The sequence below is a fragment of the Mastigoproctus giganteus genome, chromosome 6, assembly GCF_048544385.1.
Source record: "Mastigoproctus giganteus isolate SK-2022 chromosome 6, ASM4854438v1, whole genome shotgun sequence".
NCBI classification, from domain to species: domain Eukaryota; kingdom Metazoa; phylum Arthropoda; class Arachnida; order Uropygi; family Thelyphonidae; genus Mastigoproctus; species Mastigoproctus giganteus.
Genome location: NC_143580.1, coordinates 147700534 through 147721528, shown reverse-complemented (window position 1 = coordinate 147721528; position 20995 = coordinate 147700534). Strand labels below are relative to the sequence as shown.

The 20995-nt window shown below is 37.9% G+C and overlaps 1 protein-coding gene across 1 annotated transcript in view; it reads right to left on the bottom strand.

The window, feature by feature from the left end:
• Positions 1–20995, bottom strand: part of LOC150084646 (transcriptional adapter 2-beta-like) — a 356600-nt gene that overhangs the window by 86722 nt on the left and 248883 nt on the right. The window lies entirely within an intron of this gene.

Sequence of the window (20995 nt, the reverse complement as noted above, 5' to 3'; positions counted from 1 at the left end):
ATGGGGAAATTTTATGAAAGGGATCATGTGTCAAATGCTCCAAAACACGCAGGGCAGCAGTAAAAGAAGCAAAAGTATATAAAAATGTGTAGTTTGTAACAAATATAGAGGCGCCTCCGTAGCCAGGTGGGAAGGAGCAGCAGTGTGTAGCACACGCTTCTTGATTAGACCAGGGTTCGAGCCTGTCACCACCAAATACGGAGTTTGCGGAAAGGTCAGGGAATGACCACCGCATATCCCCGGAGCAATATGGCCTTAGTTGCTAATGCTCCTAAAAACCAAATAACAACAACAACAAATATAGAGTCTGAAAAGATGGAAAAGAGAAGTACACAGAGTTCCTGACCTAAAAGAGGTTTAAAGGAAAGTAGAGAAAGGAAGTAAAGTAGTAGTAGTGAAAAAGTGAAAGAATTTTAAAAACCTAGTGCAATAACGAAATTGGACTATGGAAGAAAACAATATACGAAAAATTACAAATTACCGAATAAATAATAAAGAGATATCACTGTATTCAGATATGGGAGGGCAATTTTTGGAAAGAAGGTCGAATATAGGGATGGCAAATATGCAGAATCTGAGTACAGTAAAAGTAAAAATGATACATGGCCAGGCATTTCATCAGGGGACTACTCCTGACCATGTATCAGGCATTGTGTTTCCAAACTTGTCTACACTACAAGAAAAGGGAAAAAGTAAATATAGTAAAAGAAAGTAAAATAATACAAATATATAAAGGTGTGTACCATGTGGTAATATGCAGTGTAAAAAATTGAGTAAATAAAGTAAAGTTACATATAATACAAATTAGCCAAACATATGCAGTAATCATAACCTTTTCACATAAAAATTATGAGGCAAAAGAGTAAATTGTACCAAATTCCATAAGGTTGAAAAGAAGAATTCAAACTAAACAGGGTGAAAAAGCTTAGTAAGTAAAGCAACAGGGATCTCATTCCGAAAAAGAAACTTAAATGGAAATCATGAACAGTAATTACTTACTAAGTAGTGGAAATCCCACCAAATAATATACAACTGTACAATACCTTTAACACGGACAAGTGCCGAGTAAATCAAAATTAATTTCTTTTTAATTGTAAAAGAAACTATATTTAAACAGTATTTAATGAAAAAGAGAGGTATATTATCGTTAAAAAACTTGTATTGCTTTGCTGAAAAGGATATGATTACTGCATATGTTGGCCAATCTGATTGCTTGAATATAAATAGTATTTCTCTTTTGCCTCAATTTTTGTTTGGTATTGGACTTTTGTTCCTGGATTTATTAAGTTAAGTTTCTTCTCCTTTCATTCGGTTTGTTACTTTGTTACTCTGCCACCTGTCTCAGATCTACTGTTCATCTGGCAGCCGTTTTTGTTGTTGTTGTTTGTTATTTTGTTTTTTAGGAGCATTAGCAACTAAGGCCATATTGCTCCGGGAATATGCGGTGGTCATTCCCTTGACCTTTCCGCATCCTCCGTATTTGGTGGTGACGGGCTCGAATCCCGGTGTAATCAAGAAGCGTGTGCTACTTACTGCTACTCCTTCCCACCTGGCTACGGAGGTTTTGTGAATGGTTTTTTCTTAACAAAACCCTGCTTCATTTAACCTGGCCTTTTATGTTGTGAAATTTTATTAACAGATCTAAAATTTATTACCTTTGGGGTTATTAATTTTGCCGTTGAGTAGCTATTGGCCTCTGGCTGTTCTTAATTCCCTGAATTTTCAAAGTTTTTATTTTCCTGATGGATGCACTGTTAGCATTAGCATTAGCAGAGACATTTGATGCAAGAAAGCAAGCTTATGCAGCATCAGCCAAAAAAAAAAAAAAAAAAACCCACTTCCACTTCACCCCTCTGTTCATTCAAAATATCTGTCCAGCTGAGCCTTAAACTTATTTAGGCTATCAACCTCCACTACAAGGGATGGAAGTCTGTTCCACCAACCAACCACCCGCTGGCAAAAGGCAAATTTCCGCATGTCTATCCTACATCTGTCTTTCCTCAATTTCAATTTATGCCCTCTCAGGTGATTATTCTGAGCTAGAGGAAGAATCCCATCAGCATTGAGCATGCTCAAACCATTCAAGGCTTTATACACCTCTATCAGATCACCTCGCTGGTGCCTAGTCTCCAGACACTGTAATTTGCAAAACTTAAGCCTTTCTTCGTAAGAGCACCCCTTTGTTCCATTCACTAATCTTGTTGCCCTTCTCTGTACTCGTTCCAGCAGCTCTACATCCTTCTTCAAATGAGGCCTCCAGACCTGTATACAGTACTCCAGGTGTGGCCTGACCATTGCCTTATACAAGGGAATAATCACCTCCTTATCCCTGCTGGAAAAATTCCTGTATATCATTGACAATACTCCATGAGCTACTCTTGCAGCCCGTCTGCACTGCTCAGAGAACTTCATATCTGCCTGCACAACCACCCCCAAGTCCCTTTCATTCTCTACCACTGTCAGTGTAGTACCACAGAGTTGATACGTTGCTCTGGGGTTGCTGTTTCCCATGTGTAGTACTTTACATTTGTCAATGTTAAACTTCATTTGCCACCTCTCAGCCCATCTGCTCAACCTTTCCAGATCCTGTTGCAGCAGCATAGTGTCAGTAGTGTCCTTGACAACCCTGCCAACCTTTGTATCGTCTGCAAACTTGGACATTAAGCTTGATATACCATCATCAATATCATTTATAAATACAGAAAACAATAATGGACCCAACACTGAGCCCCGAGGGACTCCACTAATAACATTAGTCCACGATGAGCAGTGTCCACTGATTACCACTCTCTGTCTTCCCCCCCTCAACCACCCCTTTATCCATAGCAGCAATTTGCCTCCAATGTCACACTGCTCCAATTTGTGTAGCAGTCTTCCATGTGCAACAGTATCAAAAGCATTTCTAAGATCCAAGTATATAATATCAAAGCTATTCCCTGCATCCAGTTCTTTTGCATCATAATATCCAATCAAATTGGTCAGGCAAGACTTCCCCTTAACAAAACCATGCTGTGTCCGAGCTATAACTGAAGTCTTGTCTAAATGATCCTGCAGTGCTTCTTTAACCAGTGCCTCCATTAACTTTCCTGGAACAGAAGTTAAGCTCACAGGTCTATAATTACTTGTATCAGCCTTTGATCCTCCTTTGTGAATTGGGGTCACATTTGCACATCTCCAGTCTATGGGTACCTCCCCTGAGTCCAAGGAAGCTCTCATAATTATGGCTAAGGTTTGCTTACTTCCTTTGCTGCCTCCTTTAATATAACTGGATAGATCCCATCCACCCCGGGTGCCTTTCTTGTGTTTATCTTCAACAGTTTCTCCTCCACTTTACTTCCAGTTATTTCAAGATTCTGTAGCTTACTGCTAGAGTTGAATACACCTCTGGCATTCCCCTCGCTGAATAACTCCTCATGTGTGAATGTTGATGCAAAATATTCATTTAGTTTGTTAGCTACCTGAGCAGGATCATCAACAGTTGACCCATCAATATCAAGTGGACCAATCTGATTCATCCCCTTCCTTCTAGAGTTTACATAAGTAAAGAACTCTTTGCTGTTTTTCTTTGCATCCCTTGCCAAGGATTTCTCGTAATCTGCCTTCGCCTGCCTAACCTCCTTTGTAACTTGGTTGCATATCAACTTGTATCTATCATAGGCTTCTGTGTCATGTGTTAATTTGTAAGTATCCCATGCATTTTTCTTCTCTGCCATATGCCTCATTAGTTCATCTGACATCCATTTTGGCCTAAACCTTGAACAATAACCTGTTACTCTCTTCAATGGATTCACTCAACCTTTGATCAACCATTGATGAACCCAAAATAGTGCATACCTCTATCTATAGCTGCAAGTTAATTTGAAAGTTTGAGCCATGATTAATTAGACCCCTGTTCTCTGATCCTCGAAAATTTCACTGGATAGTCATCTCCTGTAGATCTGAATTATACTTGTTTTTATTTGACATGTTTCCTTTGCAAATATTTATTCTTTCAGCCTTATGGCTGCCGTTATATGTATTTAGGCCTTTATATCATCTTTCCCATAGTACAATTTTTTTTTTTTGTGCCCAGTTTCAACGATAGAAGTCATCCCTATTTGCATTTTAGCAGCTATATACTTTTGTATCATGGTGACTGGTTATCGTTTCCCTTTTGTATCTAGGTTGTGTGCATCTCTCCTCTGCTTTGCTTAATGACTCCAGGTAAAGCTTTCTTCTGATTTTACTTTTGGTTTTGGTTTGCCTTTCTTCTCCTCTACAAGTTTATGGTATTAACACCCATTTTTACTAACGCTTACAAATACTAGAACCCATTCTTTAAGGTTGGACTTACACACCCAGTAAGTTCAGTAATTTTATTGACTTTTTCTACACCTTTTATCTTTTTACTTTCTTTTTCTATTTTTTTCCCATTCGTAAAACTATTAGTGTAATATGGATGCTCCAACTATCCTTCATCCTATCGCTACTTTCGCCTTCTTTTAACTACTTTTTCTCCCCTTCCCCATCGTCAAGAATTTTTACCCTGCCTAATACCATTTGCTTGGCTACACTATTTTAATCAAATTACTGTTTTTTTTCTCCTTACCGCAAGGAACACACCTTTGTATATTTGTATTATATTTAACTTTACTTACTTAATTTTTTACACTAAGTATCACTGCATTGAACATACCTTTGTATATTTGTATTATTTTACTTTCTTTTACTTTATTTACTTAATTAGTTACACTGTGTAGGGACTACCTTGTCTGATAGTATTAAGATAGGGGCCGCATATTTGCTTTTTCTCTTTTCTTGTACTATAGCAAAGTTTGGAAACACAATGTCTGATACATGGTCAGGAGTAGTCCCCTGATGAAATGCCTGGCCATGTATCATTTTTACTTTTACTGTACTCAGATTCTGCATATTTGCCATCCCTATATTCGACCTTCTTTCCAAAAATTGCCCTCCCATATCTGAATAAGTGATATCTCTTTATTATTTATTCGGTAATTTGTAATTTTTCGTATATTGTTTTCTTCCATAGTCCAATTTTATTATTGCACTAGGTTTTTAAAATTCTTTCACTTTTGCACTACTACTTTACTTCCTTTTTCTACTTTCCTTTAAACCCCTTTTAGTTCAGGCACTCTGTGTACTTCTCTTTTCCATCTTTTCAGATTCTATACTTATGTACAAATTACGCATTTTTTTATAATTATTAATACATATGTGTGTGGGTGTGTGGGTGGGTGGGTGTGTGTGTGTATTAATAACAAGTGGTTGTAGTGAACAGTAATGGCTCAAAAAGAATGATAATATATATAGAGAGAGAGTTTAAATAATATAGCATTTATGCATTATAATGCGGGAGTTGGGAGGGGTGAATTTTAAATATCATTAGCCATTAAAAATTCTAAAAATTGTGAGCTAATCACAAGTAACAAATTATTAATCACATTACACAATAATTACATTTTAATATTTCTGTATTTATGTGATTTATTTCATGTCATGATTTTAACGAAATTCTCAGGTGTAACATTGTAAAATGAACTTTTAGCACCAAAGTCCATCCTTATAAGTAAGCATTTCTTTGTGGAATTATGGACAGTATATTTAATTTAACCTAAATAGTGCTATACATAATATTGCAGTTATTTCATAATTTAGTATACTTACAACCATTATTGATTGTTCAGTTTTTTTTTTTTGTTTGTTTTTTGCAGTATTTATAAAGCCACAGTTTATATGTAACTTGAAAACCTACACATAGTGCACTTGTTTTTTGAGAAAGTGCAGTACCCATAGATTTTCCACCTTTATTTCGATCTTCAACCTTTTTTGCAAGCTTTTAAAAAGAATGAAAAATTTTTAAAAATTTATTAAATTAAACACAGTGTATTATGAATATGATAAATACAGTATCAATAAAATAATAATAATTACGCAAACCTTTAAGTTTCCAATATTCACGTAATGCTGCATTAGCGTTACTATTATTCTGGTAGAACAGTTTTACTAAAAGAGCACGTTCCTTTTTTGTAAGAGCCATAATGGTTATTGATGGTGGCATTGGCCTTTCTGCTTTTATCTAACAGGATGTCATTTGCATAAGCAGAATGTCCTGAAGTAAATAACAACTTTTACATATGTGCAGTGCCGTTTTTACCCTGGTGGCAGGAATTTGAACAAATTTTTTTTTTCTTCTACAAATTGCTTTCTCTACCCTAAATGACATACCCAACAATTTTCACCTTTCTCAGAAGCTTGTTAAGTAAAGTGGCACATTTCCCTAATTGGCAAAAACTGGATGACTCAGTGAGTGACTTAGGTGTCTAATTGCGTCTAACCGAATCCAAAGACATCTAATTTAAGAGCAGAATCTAAAGGATTCCAGCTGCAAGACTTTTAAACTGCTCGACAAAATTAACAGAACATATAAAAAATGTGATGTAACTTGCACAGCTTGAGTGAAGTGAGAAAACATTTGGATGGTGGGGTACCATAGAATAATGATGAAATTAGGAAACAGTGAGAAACTTCAGACAGACAGGTATAAGAGACATTTATAGGATTTGTACAAGAAATACCAAAAAGGTCACATTACAAAAGACAAAAATATGATCACATGACATCAGTATGGTTTATGATTCCCCATCAATGGCTAAAAAATGCTCGATATAAGGGTGTCTACAAGATTCTGTGGCAACAAATCCTATTCTGCGACCAGCACAGCACTTAGCTCACCAAGTGACTGAGGAGTTGGCTGTCAGCGTGCAATGTGATGCCCAAGGGCATCCCACTCATGTTCGATTGGAATTAAGTCTGGTGATCGTGCTGGCTATGGTAGTTACTGGATATCTTCAGTTTCAAAATATTCCTCCACCACTTGAGCTCTATGTGCAGTGGTGTTGTCCCACATGAAAATAAAATCTGGGCTAACTGCACCTGAAAAGTTGCACATGGGTTTGATGATCTGTTCTCAGTACCTCTATGCAGTTACAGTAACCCTATCAAAAAGATGAAGAGGAGTATGGCCATTGATACTTATTCCACCCCACATGAGAACACTGTTTCCACTGTAGGTGTCCTTTTCTCTGATGTTGGAGGGATGGTACCACATTCCTTGTTGTCTCCAGATGAAATTATTTCTAGAATCTGTTTGTAGGCTAAAACTAGACTCATCAGAGAACAGAACTATGCCCCAAGTCACATGGAGTTCATGACACCAATTTTAATAAGCTCTGTGGTGGTTTGGGGTTAATGGTATTCAAAGTATTATTGTAAGTTATTGGTGGCTCCCAGGGTTTCGCCTATAACCACCATATGTTAGGCATTGCGCCAAATGGCAGCATGAAAAAAAAAAAAAAAAAAAAAAAAGAGAGAGAGAGAATTTAGGATAGAGATTCACAAGGATAGTAAAAGTAGTGTACTTAGTGTTGAGTTATGTGTTATTAGTGTTGTGTGTATGCCGGCACCTGGCATTTAGCAGCAGGGTGCCGAGGGCAAAGATGCTCCCATCCCTAGCCACGAGGAGGCAGGCAGGATCTACTAAAATGAAACCACTTAGGGGAAACCAGGAGAATTTGATTTCCCAGAAGGAAGAGAGAAGAAGGGAGGAAGAAAATAAGACGACTAGTGGGAACAAGAATTACGTTGTACAATTAGGGAGACATATATTAGATTAAGAAAACAAATATTACCAAGTGCTGAAGGAAAAGAGGAAATACTTTAAACATAGAGCCCTAATAAAGTAAGGCAGATTCCCTCCTGCAACAACAACCGTTACACAGGAGGAAACCAAAAACAAAATTAGACAATAATCAGCACCCGTTAATACTAAGTAATAATAAAACATTTCAATTAATAGAATTGTACATTACAAATATTTGTGGTTAAACATAATGGATAGAAACTTGGTAAATGATAGCACTGTAAACCATACAGTGCTATAAGTAAAAATATTTATAACCTTAATTTTGAAATTTTATATCTGGCACCAATAAGCAGGATTTACATTTGATCCAGAAGAAAATAATAGATAAAGAAAACAGATTCCTAAGAGGCACTAGATCATTAACAATTAGGTTACTATACAGTAAAATACACAAGTATTAACAATATATACATTAAACCTACTATTAAAAACACCATATCAAGTTCAAAATGTATATAAAAACAATGGAAAGAAGTGCCAAGCACCAACAACCCAAGGTGCTACACGAATATAAATACAAGTATTTACAGGGATAACCAATTTCAAGAAACTTGTCATATAATAAGGACAATTAGCCCAGAGAATGAATATGCAATGAGCATTACAAAGGTAATAAAACAACTGAAACTTAAAACTAAGCCACCAAGAAACAGTATAATAATATAGTAAATAGAATATGTCAAAAGAATTAAATTTGTTTAAAAGAGCTGAGCTGCCATAAAATTAACTAAATTCAGAGGAAAAACAGTCACCATTAGCTAAATGGTACAGCTACAATATATTAACCTATATATATATAAAAATATATATATATGTCTATATGTACAGAAAGCAGTACTATGAGAGCAAAAGATAACAATAGACATCATAACAAATCTAGAAACTCAGATATACAAAAACTTGGTATTGGCTTGGGACAACTCTAGCCAACATAAAAATAGCTCTAACCAAGTCCTTTATGGCTTTAACCAAGTCCAATATTAGATCGTAATTTCTAAATACACTCTTGTTAATCACAATTTAATGACCAACCAAGAAATGACAAGTAAATGCATGAGTTACTATTAGAAGTACTATAATAATAAAATGGTATTGTATTTAAAAGAAAACCTCATAGCAAAATACAACTTCCAAAACAAAAACCATGGTCAACTGAATTATAAAACACTGTACGTTTAACTGCGTAGAGAATATTAATAGTTGAAAATTTAAACAATTTCAATCAAAGTAAGAGGAAGTAAGCAGCAATAATACTATTTAGTTAAGCTGCATAAGCACAAGGAGGTACTATACAAATATACAAATGGCAGATTAGCTCAAAAACAATAAGCGGCCAGGCTAAGTTTAAGAAGTGTCAATAATTAGGAAGAGATATAATTTGTTCTCTGCCTTGTAAGTTCCTGAGCTTTTATGAACTCCGGACACTTGGAGTCCTTAAAGGAGTGCAAGGCATTTCATTTGTGAGACTTGCAGTTAGGGCATGATACTGGATTTTTGGTGTTAGGACAGGATGTACTTTGGTGACCTGTTAGGCCGCAGTGACCACATGTGAAATTAGACTATCTGCAGAATTTAGAAGTATGACTGTACTGGAGACGATGAAGAAATCTTTAATGGTATGGACGGACCAATCCAGGTATATGCACCTGTCCATGGCTAAGAGGTGTGACCTGATCCTGGGAGTAACCTCCAGAATCCAGTGCAAGTTACTTTTGTTTCGTGCGTTCATCTTGAAATGAATTAGTTTCAGATATGAATTCATCATATGAAATATTTGTATTGTTTAGGTTTTTGTTATAAAATTCATCCAAAAAAGTCCTGGTCTTTGGTATCTTTCCGAATATCATATGTAACCACAGATGGATTAAGCTTTTTAGGTGAGTCGAGCCAAAAGTTCAAGTCATTGATTTTAGGACACTCAGTAATGCATTTTAGGTCATCAGAGGTGGCAGCCTCGATTGCCTCGCCCTTATCTCTAATTTTCCAGATTGACCTTATTTTTACATGTTTTAGGTCCGTTTTCATATTGGATGTAATGGCTTCACAGATTTCTTCACTGATTAACAAGTTGCATTTGTAAGTTGGTTTGACCAAAACTACGTGTTTTTCCAAAGACCCAGAGGGCATCAAGTTCGCGTCAGGCTTAGCAACCAGCTTAGAAGAAACAACATTAGCGTAAGTGACAGCAGGTGAGGGAGAAGGCAATACCCTTTCATCAAGTTTTTCCTTGAGTTTTGCAATTTCCAGGTACTTAGCATTTAGTTTGTCTTTTCTGATTAACTTATAATTTAGTTTCTGGGTTTCAATGAGTCTTTCATTAACTTTGGCATTTTTCCTCAGCAGATTTATAGCTAGGTGAGTTATTGTATCCCACATTTTCCAAACCGGAGCAATCCAAGAATTATTGACCACCTTACCAGGTACTATAAACTGCAACAAGTTGTACTGCAAGTTAGTTATAATTCGAAGAACCTCAGCGGCACTGGTCAAGACTATCTTATCATCTATATCCAAAGTGGGAATGACAGGTTCTCTACATGTAGAGCAAGGAGTACTAGTACTGAGAGGTTGAGGATTTACTTCAAAAACATCCTGCAACTGTACAGCAGGATTCATGTTTGGTTCAACATCAGGAGGAAGAAGAGAACTGGCAGAGGAATCCGATGAGGAACTATCAGTCATGGTTAGAAGTATATGAGTCAGCCAAGATCAAATGCAAAATTGTACAATAACTAATGGCAAAAATTTCACAATAGGTTTAATTACTTTGTTGTCTGACCCAAGGGGGGGGAGGAGGTGCAAGAACGGTCAGATGATAGAACATGTACTAAAACATGTTCATACCAAATTTGATCTAAATTGGATCATTAGGGACAGAGATATGTAATTTTAAAGTTTTTGTAAAAAATGGTCAAAATTTTGCTGGATGAAAAACTGGAAAGTGGATCCTGCCCATAACTCCTCAAGTTATAGCCAAGGGACGCTGAAACTTTGTATGAAGGTACCTGGGACTAAGTAAAGTACATACATTGGGTTACCAAACGTTTCGGCAACAAACAGTTATTCACGATCTTCAAAACTATCCACCAGAGAGAGAGCTGCAACCTCATGTAGATGAAAGAGGGTCAGATCAATAACCTATGAAATCAGTTTCAGTCCAAAAGGTTCCACAGCGGCTGAGATATAGCAGTTTGAAGAAATTCTCCAAAAATAGCCCAAGCAGCACACTAACTCAATGGCAATTTAGAAAGTTAGGCTTAGACAGTCAGCCCAAGAACTGACATACAGGTAGAGCCATATTTTGAAACTTACTGTATAAGGACAATATATATAGCATATATTCCTGAGAACAATATTTAGATAACTACTATATATACATAATACGTTCAGCATCAGGCAAGATGGCAGACATCACTGTAAGTGGCCATGATACTTACCCGTCCAAGTTTAAATAATACACTCTCATACAGAACCTTATATGCTAAGAACAATAATTTGACAACTACTGTACATATGAAAACATGCAACACCATACAAGATGGCAGACAACACTATAAGCTGTCATGATGCTATCCCAGAATTCAATGTTGATAAAAATATCTCTTATATAGCAACCCTATGAGTACACATATACCCAATACACTAGGTATCCAAAATGGTGGTTATCCAAGATGGCAGCCCACACTGTAGGCATCCATGATAAAATATAAAATGACAGCACCCAAATAACCATTCCCACCAAAAAGTCATGCCAAGTAAGCCTATTGGCTGACACATTGGGGAAGACAAGATGGCAGCATAACTAAAGTTTAACTTCAAGTCTGTAAGGCAAAGCCAATAAATCCATAATTTTTATCTGGCTGAGTATGGGAACAAACAACTACACCATCAGTGCCCCAGTGCTCCAAGCAGCCATCCTGTGTGTCCAAAATAGTGTCAAGATGCTTGACACCTTGCAGCAGAAGGGTCAAAGACCACCACTTGAAAAATCAGATCTGACAGTAGAGGAGCAATGTTAAGCAATAGCCATTTTCTAATGTAAATCGCTAGCAAAAATATCATTGACAATTGAAGAACTTGCTCTTCATGGGACACAAACTTACATGGGAGGATGGTCAAGAAACACTGAAATAAATCGGTAATCCAAGAGCTAACTAAAAGCATACTAAACAAGGTACGTCCACTAGTCGGTTAATGGAATACAAACCACTGGCTTCCTTGTGTAGAGTCCACTTGAATAGAGCCTTCTTAACACAGTGGGGTTCCAAATGTTTTCACCTGTAGCCGCAGCAGCCTCAAGAGACAGTTGATAACAGGACTTCATAGGGTTCCATCTGGCTGTTAGAGCCAGATAGTGGTCTGTTCTGGTTGATGTAGCTTTGGCCAGCTCTACTTCTGTACAGTAGGACCAACTGATGATGTTACCAACAGTAAATTCTAAGTGGGAAGCATTCAAGGAATTAATCGTGGATGCTACTAAAAGTTTCATACCTATTAAGAAATATTGTTCAAGGTTTAGCCCTAAATGGTTATCAAATGAACTAATGAGACTCGTGATAGAGAAGAAAAATGCATGGGATGCATATAAATTATCAAGCGACTCAGAAGCCTATGGCAGATATAAGCTAGTCTGTAATCAGGTCACAAAGGAGGTTAGGCAGGCAAAGGAAGATTACGAGAAATCTTTGGCAAAAGATGCTAAGAAAAACAGCAAGGATTTCTTTACTTATATAAACTCTAAAAGGAAGGGGATTAATCTGATTGGTCTGCTTGATATCGATGGTTCCACTGTTGATGATCCTACTCAGATAGCAAACAAACTGAATGAGTATTTTGCATCTACATTCACACATGAGGAGTTATTAAGGTTTGAAAATGGCAGAAGGTTATCAAATTGTAGCAGGGTGCTTAATGATTTTGTAATAACTGAGAGCAAAGTGGAGGAGAAATTGTTGAAGTTAAATATAAGAAAGGCACTTGGGGTGGATGGGATCTATCCAGTTCTTTAAAGGAGGCAGCAAAGCAACTAAGCAAACCCTTAGCCATAATTATGAGAGCATCCTTGGACTCAGGGGAGGTCCCCACAGACTGGAGATGTGCAAACGTATCCCCAATTCACAAAGGGGGATCAAAGGTTGACACGAGTAATTACAGAACAGTTAGTTTAACTTCTGTTCCGGGTAAAATAATGGAGTCACTGGTTAAAGATGCATTGCACGATTATCTAGAAAAGACTGCAGCAATAATTCAGACACAGCATGGGTTTGTTAAGGGAAAGTCTTGTCTGACAAATTTGATAGGATATTATGATGTGGTTACAAAGGAACTGGATGCAAAAAATAATTTTGATATCATATATTTGGATTTCAGGAAAGCTTTTGACACTGTTGTGCATGGAAGACTATTGTACAAATTGGAGCAGAATGGTATTAAGGGTAAGTTGCTACAATGGATAAAAGGATGGTTGAGTGGGAGAAGACAGAGGATGGTAATTAATGGGTGCTGCTCTTCATGGACTAATGTTATTAGTGGAGTCCCACAAGGTTCGGTGTTGGGTCCTCTGTTGTTTTGTATATTTATCAATGATATTGATGAAGATATATCAGGCTTAGTGTTAAAGTTTGCAGATGATAACAAAGGTTGGCAGGTGTGCTACTGCAACAGGATCTAGATAATTTGGGCAGATGGGCTAAGAAGTGGCAACTGAAGTTTAACCTTGACAAATGCAAAGTACTTCATATGGGTAGAAGTAACCCCCAGAGAAATGTACCAACTGTGTGGTACTACACTTAAGGTGGTAGAAAATAAAAAAGACCTGGGAGTAATTGTGCAGTCAGATATGAAGTTTTCTGAGCAATGCAGACAGGCTGCCAGGGCAGGTCATGGGGTTTTGTCAATGATATACAGGAATTTTGCTAGCAGGGAAAAGGAGGTGATTGTCCCTCTGTATAAAGGCAATGGTTAGGCCACACCTTGGTCTGGAGGTTTCATTTTAGAAAGGATGTAGATTTGCTTGAGTGTGTACAGAGAAGGGAAACAAGATTGGTGAGGGGAATGAAGGGATCCTCTTACCAAGAGATGCTTAAGTTCTGCAAATTGCAGTGGCTGGAGACTTGGCACCTGCGCGTTGATCTGATTGAAGCGTATAAGGCCTTGAATGGGTTGGGCATGCTGAATTCTGATGGGATCCTTCCACTTGTTCAGATTACGAACCTAAGGGGGCATAAATTCAAATTAAGAAAAGACAGATGTAGAATAGATGTGCGGAAATTTGCCTTTAGCCAGCGGGTGGTTAATTGCTGGAACAAACTGCCATCTGTTGTTGTGGAAGTTGATAGGTTAAATAAATTTAAGGAGGAACTGGACAGGCATTTGGAGGGAATGGTGTGATTTTTTTTTTTTTTTTTTTTGGCTGATGCTGCATAAGCTTATACACTTGCTTTCTTGCATCACATGCCACTACTACTACAGTGACTCCCGCTTAATGCTGATAATACATTCCGTAAAAACAGAGCGCTAAGTGAATCCGCACTAAGCGAGCGCCACATTCCCATAAGGTAACATAAGTATTTGTGAGTTGCGGTCGGTGCCATAGGATATTTCCTAATCAATAATAAACGGTAGTGAAAAGATGCACAAATGTCGGACAAAATATTTGTACATATAAAATATTCTGCATTACATATATAATTATGTGGTAACTACTTACATATCAAAATTAAACTTAAAATTCCAATTAAAATCGTGAATTTAATTGATCTAAATTGATTTAATTTAATTTATGAATTTAATCATGAAAAATGTGTCGATTTTGGGTTGAACTTTGGCCCTCTTCCAAATAAACTAAAAGGGGTATTAATTTAAAATCCCCCGCAGCGTTACTACCCAACAATAAAGTCAACTGACCTTCGCCGCTTTGAAACCTGGCATGTTTTTTCTTCTTTCAATATGAAACTTCTTTTAGGCATTCGTTTCCACAAAAGTCCCGCTTCATCTATGTTAAAAACTTGTTGAGAAGTATAACACATAATACCCCTCTTCAATAATTTTAACAAGTTCTTTTTTGAAAGTTTCAGCTCCTGCACTTGCGGCTTCTCCCTGGATTTTAAATCTATTCAAGCAGCCCTTACTAGTTTTAAATGGTTCCACATTTTTTTTTTTTTTTTAGGTGAGTTTTCTTCAGATCATCATATTGGCTAATCCCTTTCTCTTTTTTTTTTTTTTTTTTTTAATAATATTTAACTTAACTGAATTCTGCATTAGATATTATCTTCAATAAAATTGGTTAAAGTCTTTCCATTTCAATCCTAATAGCCGGCCTAGCCCTAGTTGCTTGCAGTGGAACAGCTATCTTTCCCACTGCTAAAATTAATTCTTTATTTTTTTTTATAATTGTTCTTACAGTTAAACTTACAAGTCCTAAATTATGGCACACATCCGCTCGTCTTTGACCGGAATCGATTCGCTTCAAAACGTCTAATTTAATTTTCAAATTCAGTCTTTTTCTTACATTTATAGTCTTCGTACTGCGCTCAGATGTTGTTGCTTTTTCATTCTTATCGGCCATTATTAACTCTTCGAAAATGTAACTGCGTTGGTTGCATTAATTGTGACACAATGTTCAAGTAAACTTTCCGTTTCGCACGATGTCTAATACCGTACTGAGTGATGACTAGACTTCGGATAAATGCATATAACACAAATATTACAAGCAATATACTGGATAATTTTTTAAAATGTTGATCTCAGAACTACGTAACAAGTCATTGTACTGCAATTAAAATAGCGTGCGAGAAAATTTCACTGAGCGTGGGAAAATTTCTCAAGTCGGCATGGGAAACGTTTTAATTCTGTTTTGCTATTCATTTTCAAGCTATTGACTCCATCAAGTGAAACGATTTCATTAAATATGCCAAAAATGCAATCTGTAAAAGAGCGTTATAGTGATCTGTGAGCGTTATAGTCAGATACAGGTTATAATATAAGAACAGCGTTATCGCGAATCAGCGTAAAGCGAACCGCATTATAACGGGGGCCTGCTGTACTACTACTACTTCTAATGGTTCCTGTCTCCTGAAACTGCTTCCATAGCGCCAAGACGACAGTGTGTGTCACATTAAGCCAACGTGCCACCTGCGACTGCCTGGCTTCAAGTAGTCCAACGGGCTGCCATCTTAAAGAATCATCTAAACGACAATGATTTACCACCCCAAGTACTGGAGATGTGGCTATCCCACTGAGCAAGCCAAAAAAATGGGACTGAAGTGACGTGGTCACAACTCGTGTTTTTACAGGCATGAATAATTTGCATAATGTGGTTCTGTAAGGTGGTAGATCATTTTCTATTAGATACATGGAATTTTCATGCCAGGATGCCTATTATTCACCTTCAGCCACACTTTTCACAATAAAATATTCATGGAAAACATTTTGTTCTGTTAATTTTGTCAAGTAGCATTCATACAGAAAAATACATGTTATTTATGCACAATTTTACTGGTGTAGAATCCCTGTGCTATTTTTAATACGATTGGTCTTTATGAAGAAATTGGTATTAGTCTCAATTCAGACTGTTCATAGACAGTTCAAATAAAAATATAGATTCATAGATTCCTGTTCTGCACTCTATTCATATCAAACAGAGTGTGGAACGGAACTATAGAATATACTATATGCTTCACATTTTGAGAGCCCTCTTTGATAATGACTGTAGCAATATGAAGCATGCATTAGAGAAGGTCAATATGAGCAGTATAAATGAGATACTGTGGGAGGGGAATTCAAAATGCTGTAGTGCCTTTTTGGTTTGCAGAGCAGTTTCACTAAGTTTCCCTTAGTTTCTTTGCCTCTGAAACAGCAGGGGAATAAATCAACAATATAGGAGAAGAGAATGTTCTGAGAGAACTGAGTTGTAGCCTGATGCAAGCAATTTAGTAAACAATTCCTTGGTTCAAGAAACAAAGTCTTGCTTCTACCATCCCATATCAAGCTGGGATTGGTCAAACTATTTGTTAAAGCATTGGATTCTCAAAGTGACACTTTCATGCACATATAATTTATGCACAATTCAAAATTGTCTGATGCAAAAGTGAAAGGTGGCATATTTATTAATCCATAAGCATTGTTGGCTTCACAATAACTGGGCGACAGAATGCTCAATGTTTATTTTGTCTTGCAGTGAACAGCTTTCTTGGTAATATTAAAAATGAAAATTACAAGTTGATTGATAATTATGTCAAAATGGGATGCAGAAAGTCAATCAAGCTCCATTACTTGCATGCTCACCTTGATTTCTTCAGGCCAAATCTGGGTGATGTTAGTGAATAGCATGGGGAACATTCTACCAGACCACACAGTCAATGAAGAAGAGGCACCAAGGAAGATGGGCAACTATATATAGTTCTGGTTTCAGGATGATCCAAATGATCACTAAAGACAGAGGCATTCAAATATAGGCGCCTCCGTAACCAGGTGGGAAGGAGCAGCAGTGCGTAGCACATGCTTCTTGATTAGACCGGGGTTCGAGCCCGTCACCACCAAATACGGAGGATGCGGAAAGGTCAGGGAATGACCACCGCATATCCCGGAGCAATATGGCCTTAGTTGCTAATGCTCCTAAAAACCAAATAACATTCAAATATACATTTTTAAGGAAATTTTTTTGATTAACCCAAGTAGGGATTCTACTCTTTAATTTGTGATTTTTTTCAGCTTGCTAATTACTCGTAGTAAAGATTAATATTCTATTCTAAAGTTAAACATTTAGTATTAAATTTGATATTGTAAAATTGCATGTTTACTTTTCTTTCATTTCTGAGCAAACCACTGATGCTATGCAAAAACTAAGTCATTTTGGTGAGATCAGATTATGACAGAGAGAGAGAGAGCAGCAAGAATAGTGATAAGTTTTATTTGTACATAAATACAAAGAGAAAATAAGCAAACCAGACAGGACCTTTTCTCAATGAAAATGGAAGCATCAATCTTCACAGCAGAAAGTCCCTTTCTAAGTGGGGAATTTGTACTAATGTTTAAGACTCCAGCTACAGATTTATTTATCTGGTCATACTGAAAGAGGTGGAAAAGGAATGCACCAAACCTTTAGGGTTAATTACGAGGTTGTAATTAGGTTTAGGGTACTCCAAATTCACTTGGTTTGGAGAAGTGTCAGAATCCAACCAATACACAAATTAGGGGAAATAAGGATCATATTTCCATTTACTCCATTTATATGGCTACTCCATTTATATGGCTGCGGCAGGTTTAGTAGTTTAATTTGTTAAACTACTAAAGCACCGAAAGATATATGCTCCCAGAAGGGCCTTCCATGACGGAAAGGTTTCAGTGGAGACGTCAGACGAAACCCGTTTCAAAAGGTCCACACACGACCTTTTCAACTAAATTGTGATCCAAGAAAGCAACGAGAAACTACTTGGATTATCCTTCCCTTGAAAACTTCAATGATAGCAAGCAAAATAAACCACGGCCCCGAGTCTCGGCGTCCCTTGAATGGGACAGGGGTGCTAAGAATCTCCGAGCTTGCGTCGAAGAATTTTCTGAAACTAGCTACATGGAACGTTAGAAGCCTACTACAACCAGGAAAACTAGCCAATGCTTTACAAGAAATGGAACGCATTAACATCAACATACTTGGGCTAAGTGAAACCAAATGGCCCGGAACAAAGAAGTTTATATCAAACGACCACCACGTCTTCTGTTCCGGAGGAGAAGAGAACACCAAGCAGACGTACGGCGTCGCTTTCGTTGTCCACAAACAACTGGCCAACAAAGTCACCAGTTTCACCCCAATATCGGAACGAATCGCACTACTACAGCTAGTAGGCAACAAGATCAACCTGAATGTGCTCCAGGTCTACGCACCAACAGCGGACAAAGACGATCAAGAAATTGAATTGTTCTACGACAAGCTAAGCAACACTTTAAAGTCGCTGAAGAAGCACGACATGACGGTCATCCTCGGTGACTTTAATGCCAAAATCGGTCAAGGAAAGCTACAAAACATAGTCGGAGAACATGGCTTGGGGACACGGAATGAACGAGGCGACAGACTCGTCCAGTTCTGCCAAGAAGAAAAATTTAGCATTGCCAACACTTGGTTCAAACTACCACCTCGACGACTATACACCTGGACCTCACCACAAGACTCTGACAACAATATCGTCAGGAACCAAATTGACTACATCTTAATCAACATCAGATATAAGTCAAGTGTCCTCAAGGCAAAAACTTACCCCGGAGCTGACATATCATTAGACCATAACCCAGTAATAGCAACACTACGTCTCAAATTACGAGCAGTCAAACGCACAAGCACAACAAAAGAATCGACCTGGAGAAACTGAAGAACACCGCCGACAGACGACAAGTACAGCTTCATCTCAACCCTACAATCTGATCTGATCGATAGCAGTAACAACAGACGTGCAAGCATTCGGGCGCGTTCACTCAAACAGTGCATCAATGAAACAGCAGAAACCCTGCTAGGACATCAGGCATCGAAAAAGAAACAACGGTGGATGACCCAGCACATACTAGACCTAATGGATGAACGGAGAATATTCAAAAGCAACAACAACCGGGAAAAATACAAAGAAATACAACAAAAGATCAACAGGAAATCCGGAGGGCGAAGGAAAAATGGATGAAGATCAGTGTGCAGAAATCGAAGACCTAATCAAGAAAAATGACAACTATAACCTGCACAAGAAGCTTAAAGAAGCTGGAAACATCTACAAACCGGCTCCTATCCCAAGTTTATATACGGACAACAATCAACCTATACTAAGCAAACAAGCCAAACTCGACACCTGGAAGAGCTATATATACAATCTGTTCGGCACCAACAGAAAACCGGCAGAAACGCAACAACAAACACAGGAAGACAATCTCCACATATTAACATCTGAAGTGGAACATGCCATCCGAATAACAAAGCCAGGCAAGGCCTGTGGACCTCATCAGATCATGTGGAACTGCTGAAACACAACTAGACTACAGCAACATCCAACAACTAACGAAATGGTTCAATCAAATCTACAACAACAACGACATTCCATCCGAATGGCTCCAATCCATCTTCGTGCTCTGCCAAAAAAGGCTACCAGCCGGAAATGCGAAGACTTCAGGCTGATCAGTCTAATGAGCCAGGTGCTAAAAAGTCTTCCTCAAGGTGATTCAGCAAAGGATAAGATGTAAGTGCGAAAGTGCACTAGGAAACACACAGTTCGGATTCTGCAGGGACTAGGCACAGAGAAGCAATTTTTTGTTTACAAATATTGCTACAAAGGTGCTATGAACATCAAAAAGACGTGTATATACGTTTTATTGACTACGAGAAAGCCTTCGATTCAGTAGACCACGACCGCCTAATTGACCGACTGAGAAAACTTGGGCTTGAAAACAATGATATCAACTTATTACAACTCTCTACTGGAATCAAACAGCCCGGCTTCGCTATGACAACGATCTGACAAACCCAATTCCAATAAAAAAAGGCGTCCGGCAAGGCTGTCCATTATCTCCCATTCTTTTAACATCTATTCGAAATGATCTTCGACCAAACATTGGCTGACAAGAACATCGGCATAAAAGTTAACGACACTACATCAATAACTTAAGATATGCCGATGACACAGCACTAATAGCGGATTCAGAACAAGATTTACAGACCATCTTGAACGAAGTGGACATAGAAAGCCAAGCATGGGGGGCTACGAATCAACAAAAAGAAAACAAAGGTGATGAAGGTCAGCAGGACTGCAAGCAAAATCACGATCAAACTAAACAACGAAAAATTAGAGCAAATACACCGCTTCAAGTATCTCGGAGTACTCATTGATGACCAGCTGAACCATGAGGCCGAAATCAAAAGCAGAACTGAACAAGCCAGGCAGGCATTCACCAAATGGAGAACCCTCCTCACCGACAGAAGCTTGAACATCATGCTCAAATTACGCACATTGAAATGCTACATCCTGGCCAATACTGCTCTACGGTGTAGAAACCTGGACTCTAACATCAGCCACTACAAAAAAGCTCCAGGCCTTCGAAATGTGGCTCTACTGAAGAATGCTGAAAATTCCGTGGACAGCCAAGATAACCAACGCACAGGTCCTGCAGGACATGCACACGGAACGGGACTGCTCAAAACCATCATCAGCAGGAAATGCAAATACCTAGGTCACATCGCTAGGAACCAACAAAAATATCACCTACTACCACTCATCCTGGAGGGAAAGATCAAAGGCAAGAAACGCCCAGGCAGACCGA